Below are 11264 nucleotides of genomic sequence, written 5' to 3' on the forward strand. Positions count from 1 at the left end.
ATTCACACCACCAAGCTAGTTGCCCAACGCAATGCATCTGAAATTCTCCAGGTGCAACTAACACTAGGTAAGACTGCAATCCAAACTGTAGCTTGCTACAGATCCCCCACCATGCCCCAAGATTCTCACTACACCTTTCTAAACATACTGGAAAATATTAAGACAGAACTAAACACCCTAATACTGGGTGATTTTAACTATCCTGCCATTAAATTGGAAAACTGCTCATGTACCAACACCTTTGCCCAATGGTTCTTGGAATTCATAAATTCCAGCGCCCTGGATCAACTAATCCATAGTCCCATCACGGGCTCCAATATCCTAGACCTGGTCATTACCAACATGGGAAATTGATGCTCCACACCTATGGTCACCCCCTTGTTAGTCAGGTCTGACCATAAGCTAATCACCCTTAACATCCACATCCCACCCCCACCCCCCAGTAAGGAAATCTCCATAAAAAACTTCTCCAAAGCCAACTTCATGCTACTCAAGTCAGAAGTGACAAACTTCATGAGACCCATGCAGATGGGAACTGAAAGTTTGACTGCTGAATTCTACACTAAGGCACTGTACGAGCACATCCACTTATGCATGAATCGTGTCATCCCAAATAGAACCAACATGCTCTACTCCAAAAAAAGGAAGCCAATCTGGCGGTCCCCTGCTATAAACAAACTTTACAACAAAAGAAAGAAACTGTTGCAGAAAAGAGGAAAATCCCAGGATGCAAAAAACTCCCTTACCAGCCTCAGTAAGAAACTGAGATCCCACATAAAATCCTCCAAAGCTAGTTACAGAAATAAAATTGTCAAAGATTCCAAAGACAACCACAAGGCATTCTATAACTATGTCAGAAATCTATATGGCAATGCTCAGATCTGCTCTGAGCTAAAACAGAATGGCATTAAATATACTGATCCCAAGGATATTGCCAATATCCTAGCAGATCGATTCAGTGCCAACTTCACCCCCCTCTCACCCCCTAAATGGCCCATCTCAGTACTGGAAGATTGCCAAATTCAGGTAATAACAACCACACAGGTAAAAAACGCACTCTCCAAAGGTAAGAATACAGCATCCATGGTACCAGATGACATCCCGGGCTGTGTACTACATGAACTACAATATGAACTGGCACCTCAATTAAAGTGTCATGTTTAATCATAGCCTCACCTCAGGTTTCATGCCCATTGAGTGGCACAGAGCTACAGTTATCCACTCCACAAGGAGGGATCCACCTTGGATCCCTGGAACTTACTAAGCTGGACATTAATCCCTATGTCACCCAATGGGTTGCCAACTGGCTTACTGACAGAACCCACACTGTAAAAGTAGCTGACTCCAAATCCAGCTCCAGACAAGTGGAGTACCTCAGGGTTCAGTCCTGGGATCGCTCTTGTTTGGCATCTACTTCTCTGAAGTACAGGCCAACACTAAGGGACTCTGGCTAACAAAGTTTGCAGATGACTGCAAACTGGGAGCCATTTTTGAATCCCCAAATGATGTTGATACTCTAGAAAAGGGCCTTACAGAAACAGATGCTTGGTGCCAGAGCCATAGACTCAAGCTCAATGCCAAGAAATGTACAGTTATCCCCTTTGGGAAAAAACATGTACCCATGAATTACCACATTGGTGGCAGTACACTAAACACTGGAAGTGTGATAAGAGACTTAGGGACACAGGTGGACAGTGGTCTCACCTTCGATAACCACATTGCCACAACAGTCAGGAAATCCTTCTGTGGCACACCTCATCACTAAGGGCTTTTCATCCAGAAAAAAGGAGGCCATTGTCCCACTGTACTCATCCCTCATTAGACCCCTTATAGAATACAATGCCCCATTTGGTATGTACCTCTCAAGACATCTGCAACAACTGGAAAGGCTGCAGAAATACCTCACTAAAAGAATCACAGGCCTAAAGCAGATGCCCTATGCTGACCACCTTAAAAAACTCCAACTATACTCTGTCGCATATCGTCTACTCAGAGGCAATCTCTGCTTAACATACAAGGCCATGTCAAACCCAGAGCTGTTGGACATGCTACACTTAAAGAAATCCCAATCCCTCAGAGCCACACGCTCCAGGGAGCTAAACCTTGTCATCACAATAAACAATACATGCTGGAGGGATAGGTTCCTGACCCAGAGACTCTCCAGTCTCTGGAATAGATTTCCCATACATGTCAAGTAGAGTGCCTCTTTGGCCCTCTTCAAAAGGAACCCTGACGATTGGATGGGAGAAAGGAAATTCACCCTGGGGATCACGTCAGTCGCCCTGCTAGACAGGGGTCCAGGGAAGTAAATAGTGTGGGAAGAAATAGCCAGGGAATTGTTATGGCTAGGCTTGTATAGGTCCTAGGGCTGATAGCCTAGTACCAACCTATGAACCCCACACCAGAATGGACAAGAAGGTCACTGTCAGCTGCCTGTCAGGTGCCAGGATCCATCACATCATGCACACACTTGAGTCGCTCAGCAACAATTACCATTATGACTATCATAGTACATGTTGAGGTGAATGACTTGAGGCATATCTCTCTCTGGACTATATTTTAGTTCTATTTATTTAACATTTGTTTACTGGGGAGTTAGACTGGACTACTTGCCCATTTTCAGCAGAGGCCCAGGAAGAAAAGCTCCACATAAAAGTATACGGTACAGTGGCACAAAATAATACAACTCAGACAAAACGTACACAATATAAAAATTATACAGAGCATAGAGAAGGCACGCTATACAAAGGAATACTATTCAATAATGTTTTCTACTTACATCCAACAATATATAAACATCAGAGTCGTAAGTGGGAGAAGAGTTTGAGGCGGGGAAGAGAACAAATAAGTTATTTTATATTCTCAAATAATATATGAAGAGAGACATGACTGAACTCTCATAGGTTCCTAGGCTCATACTAGGCTATCTGCCCTAGGGCATTTATAAGCCTAGCCAGAATGTGTTTGGCTTTTGCCACCCATTTTAAATTAATTTTGCTATGCCCTTTTTTGAGGTTAGTATACTGTGCCTCTGTCTAACAGTGACACAGAAGTGATACCCGGGGTAAACCTACGATCTCCCATCCACTCATCAAGATTCCTCTTCAAGAGAGTCAATGAGGGACTCTGCCTAACCTGGACTGGGATTTTATTCCTGAGTGAAGGGAGCCTCTGGGTTATGAATATGTCCTTCCAGCATGTCCTATTTATTTCATTGCTGAGGTTCGAGTCTCTCAAGCGCGTAGCTCGATGGGATTTGGATTTTCTGAGGTGCAGCATGTCCATTAATTCCGGGTTAGACATGGCTTTATACGTCAGGCACAGATCGCCTCTGAGCAGGCGGTATGCCACTGAGTAGAGTTGGAGTTTCTTTAACCGGGCAGCATATGGCATCTGTTTGAGCCCTTTGATCCTCTTGGTGAGGTACTTTTGGGGTCTTTCCAGTTGCTGCAGGTGTCTGGTAAGGTACATCCCAAAAGGGGCATTGTACTCAATTAAGGGCCTGATGAGGGATGAGTAAAGAGGCATGATGACCTCCCCTGATCTAGATGTGAATCCCTTCATGATTAGGTGGGCTATATAAAATGTTTTTCTAACCACTTCGGCCACGTGGTTGTCAAATGAGAGATTGCTATCAACTTGGGTTCCCAGGTCCCTAATTACTTCTTCTGTACTTAAAGGATTACCACCTATGTGGTAATTTGTGGGCACTTTGTTTTTGCCAAAGGGGATGACTATACACTTTTTGGCGTTTAGCTTGAGGCCATGGCTCTGGCACCAGTTGTCTGTTTCTATGAGGCCCTTTTGGAGGATGCTTGTGTCAGCTGGAGAGTCGATTATGATGCCCAGTTTGCAGTCATCTGCGAACTTGGTCAGCCACAGTCCTTCCGTGTTGGCCTGTACCTCTGAGAAATATATACTGAACAAGAGAGGTCCCAGGACTGAGCCTTGTGGGATGCCACTTGTAACTGGTTTGGAGTCTGACATGGCTCCAGCAATTCTAACCATGTGGGTTCTGTCCTTGAGCAAGTTTGCAACCCATCTAGTGACAAAAGGGTTTATATTTAAGCTGGTGAGCTTATCTATAATGCCCGGGTGGGGTATTGTATCGAAGGCTTTTGCAAGGTCCAGGTAGGCTGTGTGGACCACCTTCCCCTTGTCAATGGCCTTGGTGACTGTTTCAAGAAATTGACCAGGTTTAAGAGGCAGGATCTGCCCTTAACAAAGCCGAACTAGGTAGGATCCAGTGTCTGTAGGTCCCCAATATCTTTATTTATGAGTTCCATGATGATCCTTTCCATAGCTTTGCAGACCAAGCTAATCAGGCTTATGCGGCAATAGTTTCCAAGATCCGTTGAGGCTCCACCTTTGTGGAGAGGGACCATTGTTGCTGTACACCACTCTTTGGGCACATATCCTGTAGTAAGGCTGAGATTGAACAGTAGTTTTATCTTTGGGTTTAGCTCTTCTTGTAGTTCATGTAGGACGCAGCCCAGGACACCGTCTGGTCCCATTGATGCTGTGTTTTTTGCTTTGGAGAGGGTGGCTCTTACCTGAGCATCTGAGATGTCAGGGGGGCAGCACTCTGTTGGGATAGTTATTTGCCCTTTTGGTGGGGAGGGGGGGAGAAGTTTGCGCTGAACCTGTCAGCTAGGATGTTGGCAATGTCTGTGGGTTCAGTGTATTTTTTGTCATTTTGGACTAATTCTGAGCATATCTGGGAATTCCCACCCAGGTTCCTAACATAACTAAAGAAAGCCTTGTGATTATCCTTAGTGTCCTGTGCAACTTTTCTCTCGAAGCTGGCCTTAGACGATTTTATGAGTGCCCGTAGTTTTTTGCTAATACTGATCAGAGATGCCTTCCCTTTTTGGGATTTTGCTCTGTCATGTAGTAGCTTCCTCCTTCTATTGTATAGTTTGTTTATGGCTGGGGTCCACCAGACAGGACGTCTGCCTTTGGAGGATTGGGTCTTGGTTTTATTTGGGATTGCATGATCCATGCATTCCTGAAGGTGTTCATAGAATGCGTTTATAAAGGATTCTGCGGTCTGGGCTGTATTTTTCCACAGGCCCGGGGGCTTTGAAGGATTCCACCTCAGTTTTGAGGAGTGTGAAATTTGCTTTAAAGAAGTTTTTCACTGTGGTTTTCTGGGCAGGGGGTGGGGTCGGGATGTGAATATCCAGTGAGATTAGTTTATGGTCTAATCTTACCAGTGAGGGATGCACTTCTGGTCTGGAGCATAGTGTCCCCATGTTGGTGATGATCAGGTCCAGTATGTTTTCCCCTCTTGTGGGAGTGGTAACAAGTTGTTCCATAGCATTTGAGTTTATACATTCTAGGAACCTTTGGACTAGGGTGCTGGAGCTAGAGTAATGCTCCCAGTCTATGTTTGGGTAGTTGAAGTCACCCAATATAATGGTATTTGGAGAGACCTTCATATTTTCCAGTGTTCTCAGGAAGGCTGAATGGGGTTCCTGGGTTTGGGAGGGTGGTCTGTAGCAGGCTATAAACTGGAAGGCAGTTTTACCCACTGTTAGTTGCACATGGATAGTCTCTGATGCTTTGTGCTGTGCCACCAACCTGGAGTTGTGGGTATCTTTGACGAATATTGATACTCCCCCTCCTTTTGTGGTTTGCTCCAAGTTTTGGGGCCGAAAAGCATGGTATGAGGTATAGCCTGGTTGTGCTGGGGTGCTCTTGGGAGCCTTGAACCAGGTTTCTGTTACTGCACAGATATCAATGTTCTCCATGCTAAGGAGAGTTTCGAGTGCATGCATCTTGAGGTTTAGACTTCTGGCGTTGAGTAGCATTACTCTTAGTTTCTTATCCCTTGTGATACCTATGGAGGTGGGTTTGTCTTTTGAGCCTTGCCTAAAAAAGGCACTATGGGGGTAGCAAGAGCCTTTGCCAATATCCGAAAGCTCAGGGGTGACAGGCGCAAGCTGTCCCTAGCGAAGCATTGTGGCTTGTCGAGCATGTCATCCCAGACTGACAGGCATTGGATCCCCTTTGAATGACACCACTACTTAAGCCAATTGTCGAAATTGATCATCTTGTCTTCATATTGTGGCATCATTCTTGGTGAGGGTAAGATGCTACTCAAGGTCAGGGTCATACCGGCCTGGGCTACATGCTCAGAGTGCTCCTCTATGTCTCTTTTCATGTAGTCCAGGGAGGTATGTCTCAGGTCATTCACACCAGCATGGACAATGACTGAGTCATATTTGTACTTGCCTTGGAGTGACCTGAGTGCTTGTGTTATGTGGCGGATCCTAGCGCCCGACAGGCTGCTCACCTTGACCCTCTCCTTGTTCAGCCTGGTGAGCAGGACGTCAGTGTGCCTGACGATAGAGTCACCTATTACAAGTGTATCATGTGTGTTGTTTAGCCTTAAGGGCTGACTGTTCAGCACACTGGCTTTGTGAGCTATGTTGCACATGTTTTGTTTTGGGGTAGCGGTTGCTTGGTTGTCTGCTTTGGAGGTCTCTGCTGCTTAGGCAGATTTGTATTTAGAGCCTCTGAGTATGTTTTTGTGTGTTTATGTGTTTGGTTTGCTGTCGTGGTAGGTCTATGTGAGACTGGAATTGTAGTGAGTGTGGTTTCCTTCTCCTGACTGGTTACGCCAGTGCTGAGTTGAGAGAGCTTAGCCTCCAGTTTGGCTATATGGTTGCATCTCTCACACGTGTTGGCATTTGTTTGGAGGAGGAGAGGGTTGTCTGTGTACATGAGGCAGTTGTAACATTGCCTCAAGATTCCCAGATTTACCAGCTGGACCGGAGAGGAGATTGACAACTGACCTTTGGAAATGCTAGAATAGTATTGGAAATTCCTTTATAATTGAAAAAAAGGACCAATTGTAAAATAAAAGTAAAGATCAATAAATATAAATAAATATAAAATAGATACGGCCACCTGATCAAGAAACTAGTCCTCTGGAGAACCGTTTTGGACACTGGCGTAGGTGAAGTAACCCCGCACAGGCTAGTTATCTTCCAACTAGCAGGGAATCAATGGAGTTAAAACATAATGCCACATAGATTGTGAAGGGTCCAAAAAGACAAAAGTAAGATACGAAAATAAAAGTCAATACTGGCCACAGCCAAGCTGTAAGAGATACCACCAATCCAGAAGTAAAATTAATGAATGTGACTAGCGATATGTTGGCTAAACACAGAGTGGGTCTGCCCAGTTTAGGGGCTATGTGGGAATCATGAGGATTTAAAAAAAACTTTATGCAATTGTATAACGTTTTATCATTAGAAACTTCCCAGAGGCAGTTAAATACTATGCAGGTTAAAATTTGAATTAAAACCGGTGATCAGATAGCTTCTATTGATGATCAGCTAATGAAAAAGTAGTAGCTACTAACTATCCAAAATGGCAAAAAAAAAAAAAAATAGTATAATAACCATTACCCTCTTTTACCCTGATGAATCGAGCCATCTGTCCAACCTTCATTTCTAGTTTTTTAGTTCACTGCAACTATTATTATATTTGTTTTGCAAACCTTTGCGAATAACCTGTCAGGCTAAAAGACTGCAGTTGAGGCAGTGTTCGCTGGTGTTAGTTTTGACTTAAGCCCAGTAAATCACAAAAGCACAAAAAAACTCATAAAAATAAAAGACATAAAAAACATTTGATTTGAAAATTCCCAATGTCTAGAACAGGAATGAATTCCGGACCAACGCTTTCGCTGGTGCTTCAGATCAGCCTGCATTATGTGATAATCCCCTTGGAAAGAAACAACCAAGTTAGAACCTCACCGTCGTTAATTCAAAACATTCTCCTAATGTCGAACAAAGTATAGAATATTTTAGGATGTTTCTGTAAAAGCTAACAAACATTTCAGAATTAATAAATCCACCTATCCAGTTTTTATTATATAATATATGAATAAGTGAGTGATAAAATGTTTTAAAAATGAATTGACTTATCAGTAATAGGCATGGTGATGGAGCTTCCACAGGTGGATAATGTTTTGTATTGATTGCTAAGTATTTAGTCCGGGAGGGTTGTAAGCTTCAAGCTTGAGCTGCCACTCTAGCTCCTTCTTTTATAGTTTGTGATTATAACTACCCTGAATGTCCTCGTAGTCCACGTTGTCCAAGACATGGAACTTAAACTGATCGTTATCCCTACAGATGATGCTATGCTTAGCCAGGGCTGTTGATAAGACCTTTTGTTTAATGTCAGAAAGATGCTGGTAATCCATGTCTTTAGTTTATTTTTGCTCTTACCAGCATACAAGCATTGGCATTGAGCCCAGTAAATAACACCCTTGGTGGAACAGTTGTAATACCCTTTGCTTTCGTGATGGAAGTTGGAGTTTGGACACTGGAACCCAACTGTACTGGTCATATATGGGCATTATGAAGATTTGGGAGGCCCGCAACCAAATGTTCCTTTTGTTTCATTAGTGGCTTCAGTTAGTACTATTTTGATTTTGCTTTCCAGATAGTCCCTTAGGTTTTTATTTCTTCTAATGCTAAAGCTGGGTGTTTTGGGGATTACTTTGCTTGGGCTGTATTGTTGTGCAAGATGACCCAGTTAACTCTTATGGCCTTTATGATCAGGTTGCAGCCCATAGGGTACAAAATAGTCATGGCAATGTCTCTCATGTTGTTCCTCCTCCTTCTGTGAAAATCTACTCTGTTGTCTAGGAAATTGGGTCTTCCAGTTTTCAATCTGCGATTGGGCTCAAAATGTTACTGATAAACCGAGTGAAATATCCATGAGCTAGGAAGTCCCTTTCTAGCTCAATGATGTTTTTGTGAAGTCCAAGGATTCTTTTCAGACCCTAGCCATTCTAATGCCCTGGGATTTGATCACATTCTTCTTGGTAATAAGCGGATGCATACTAAGTTTATGCAGTAACAGGTTTACCCTAGTGCGTTTCCTGTATAAGTTGTTGGAAACCGTGGTGTCATACTTGGTGATTGTAAGGTCTAGCAATATTGTCTTATTTTTGTTGTATGAGTTGGTAAACTTAAGAAAATTCATTGAACTATCTATATGTTTGAAGAAATCAGTCAATTCCATTTCTGATCCACTCCAGATTATAAAGATGTCATCTATGTATCACATGTAGCACCCCATTTGAGCAAAATAGTGTGAACTGTAAATGTGATCTCTTTCCCATTTCCCAGGGCAGTATTGGCAGGGGTTGGGGCCATAGCAGTTCCCATAGTGATACCTTTTTTCTGCTGGTAATATTTCTGGTTAAAATGAAAGCAATTGATTTGAAGCAGTGCTTTTAGGAGTCTTCCAGTCATTTCATTGGGAATGTAGGTCTCCGAGGGCTGCAGCTGGAGGCTATAATACAATATTCATGCAGAAGCACTGTATATAGTGCTTCTACATCTATGGTGACTAAAAGACTATATACACAACATCTTTATATCTGGAACGGATGAGAAATGGAATTGACTGATTTCTTCAAACATATAGCTCAATGAATTTTCTTAAGTTTATCGACTCATATGAAAAAAATAAGGCAGTATCCCTACACCTTACAATCACCAAAAGTGACACCATGTTTTCCAACAACTTATACATGAAAACCATTAGGGTAAACCTTTTACTGCATAAACTTAGTATGCATCCGCTTATTACTAAGAAGAATGTGACCAAATCCCAGGGCATCAGAATGGCTAGGGTCTCAAAAAAGCCTCAGACCTTGCAAAAAAAAAAAAAAAAGAAAAACATCATCGACCTAGAAAGGGACTTCTTAGATTGTGGGCACTGCACCTGTTTTATCAGTAACAATTTGAGCCCAATTGCAGATACAAAACTGGAAGACCCCAATTTCCCAGACAGCAGAGTAGATTTTCACAGAAGGAGAAGGGATAAATGGAGGAACAACACTCTCGTAGTTGTCTACTCCTAGCAATTACACAGATTGGCCAGTGCTACATTCAGGTTCTATCCAATATAATTAATGGTCTTACCTGAACATCCAATAATAATTTTACTTTTTTTCAAACCCTTTTGACTTTGAAAAAATAGCACAGGTGCTTTGTGTTCTGATGATATAAATCATTTGTAATAAAGGGTTGATTGTGACATAACAGTGCTTATCTGCCTGCTCAAGAAATAAAATAACTGATTTGATCTACAAACAAAGCTCATTATTTTTCGTGATATTATTTTAACTGCTCTGTGATTGGGGAGTTGTCTTTTGGAATGATATTCATATTCAAGTTTAAGCCACACTGTTATTTATATTTTATTTTATTTTTATTTTTATTTTACATTTGTTGACCGGGATAATCCGACTGGATTCATGTCCATTTTCAGCGGAGGCCCGGGGAGAAAAGCTCCAAACAGTAGAAAACGGAGTTAAGGTTACAGAGACAATTACAATTCACAACACATTAACAAATAATTTCCATAGTATCATGCAGGATGATAGAGAATAGACACAGTACAAATATTTACAGTGAAAGCCAGGTCACCTGAGATCTAAACACAGTCAGGGAATCAGCTATCCAGGATTAATGCAATGGCAATTCCATATTGTCCCCAATTATAGTTTAAGTTTAGATTTAAATTGACTTAAAGAGGAGAGTGAGGTAATATCAGGAGGTAATTTGTTCCATGCTCTACCTGCCGAGTTGGTAAGGAGAGCGTCACAGGCTATATTATTAGATTTACAGGTCTGGATGAGGAGTCGGCTGGATGAACGCAGTGATCTAGGGTTGTTACATGGGGTAACCAGTTTTTTAAGCAAAGGGGTGTAGTCAGGGTTGTATATTATTTTGTGGGTCAGAACTAGTATGTTGTATGATATTAAATTTGGTAGCTCAAGCCATTTAAGTTGGGTTAGGTTGGTACAATGATGGGTCCTGAAAGGTAACCCAGTAACAAACCTAGCAATATGATTGTAACAGATGGTAAGTTTGTTCATGACAGTTTTACTGGTATTATGGAGAACAGGGGATGCATACAGGAGAGTAGAGAGAAGGTGAGTTTGAGCAATAGCAATTTTGGCTTGGGGAGTCAGGAAGCATTTTATTCTATATAACGAGCCTATTTTCTTATTAATAGTTTTGATCATTTGGTTTACATGTATATCAAATTTTAGGTTGTTGTCAATAGTTACCCCTAGTAATTTTGTAGAGAGGTCCGGAGAGATTATGGTCCCGTCCATGGCTTGGATTTTGAAGTTAATGCTGTTAGACCTTTGTGTAGGTAGAAATAACAGCATTTTAGTTTTTTTGGGATTAAGTATCAGGCGACGACTATAGAGCCAGTTTTCTATT

The sequence above is a fragment of the Protopterus annectens genome, chromosome 4.part0, assembly GCF_019279795.1.
Source record: "Protopterus annectens isolate FY-2018-M chromosome 4.part0, PAN1.0, whole genome shotgun sequence".
Lineage (NCBI taxonomy): Eukaryota > Metazoa > Chordata > Ceratodontiformes > Protopteridae > Protopterus > Protopterus annectens.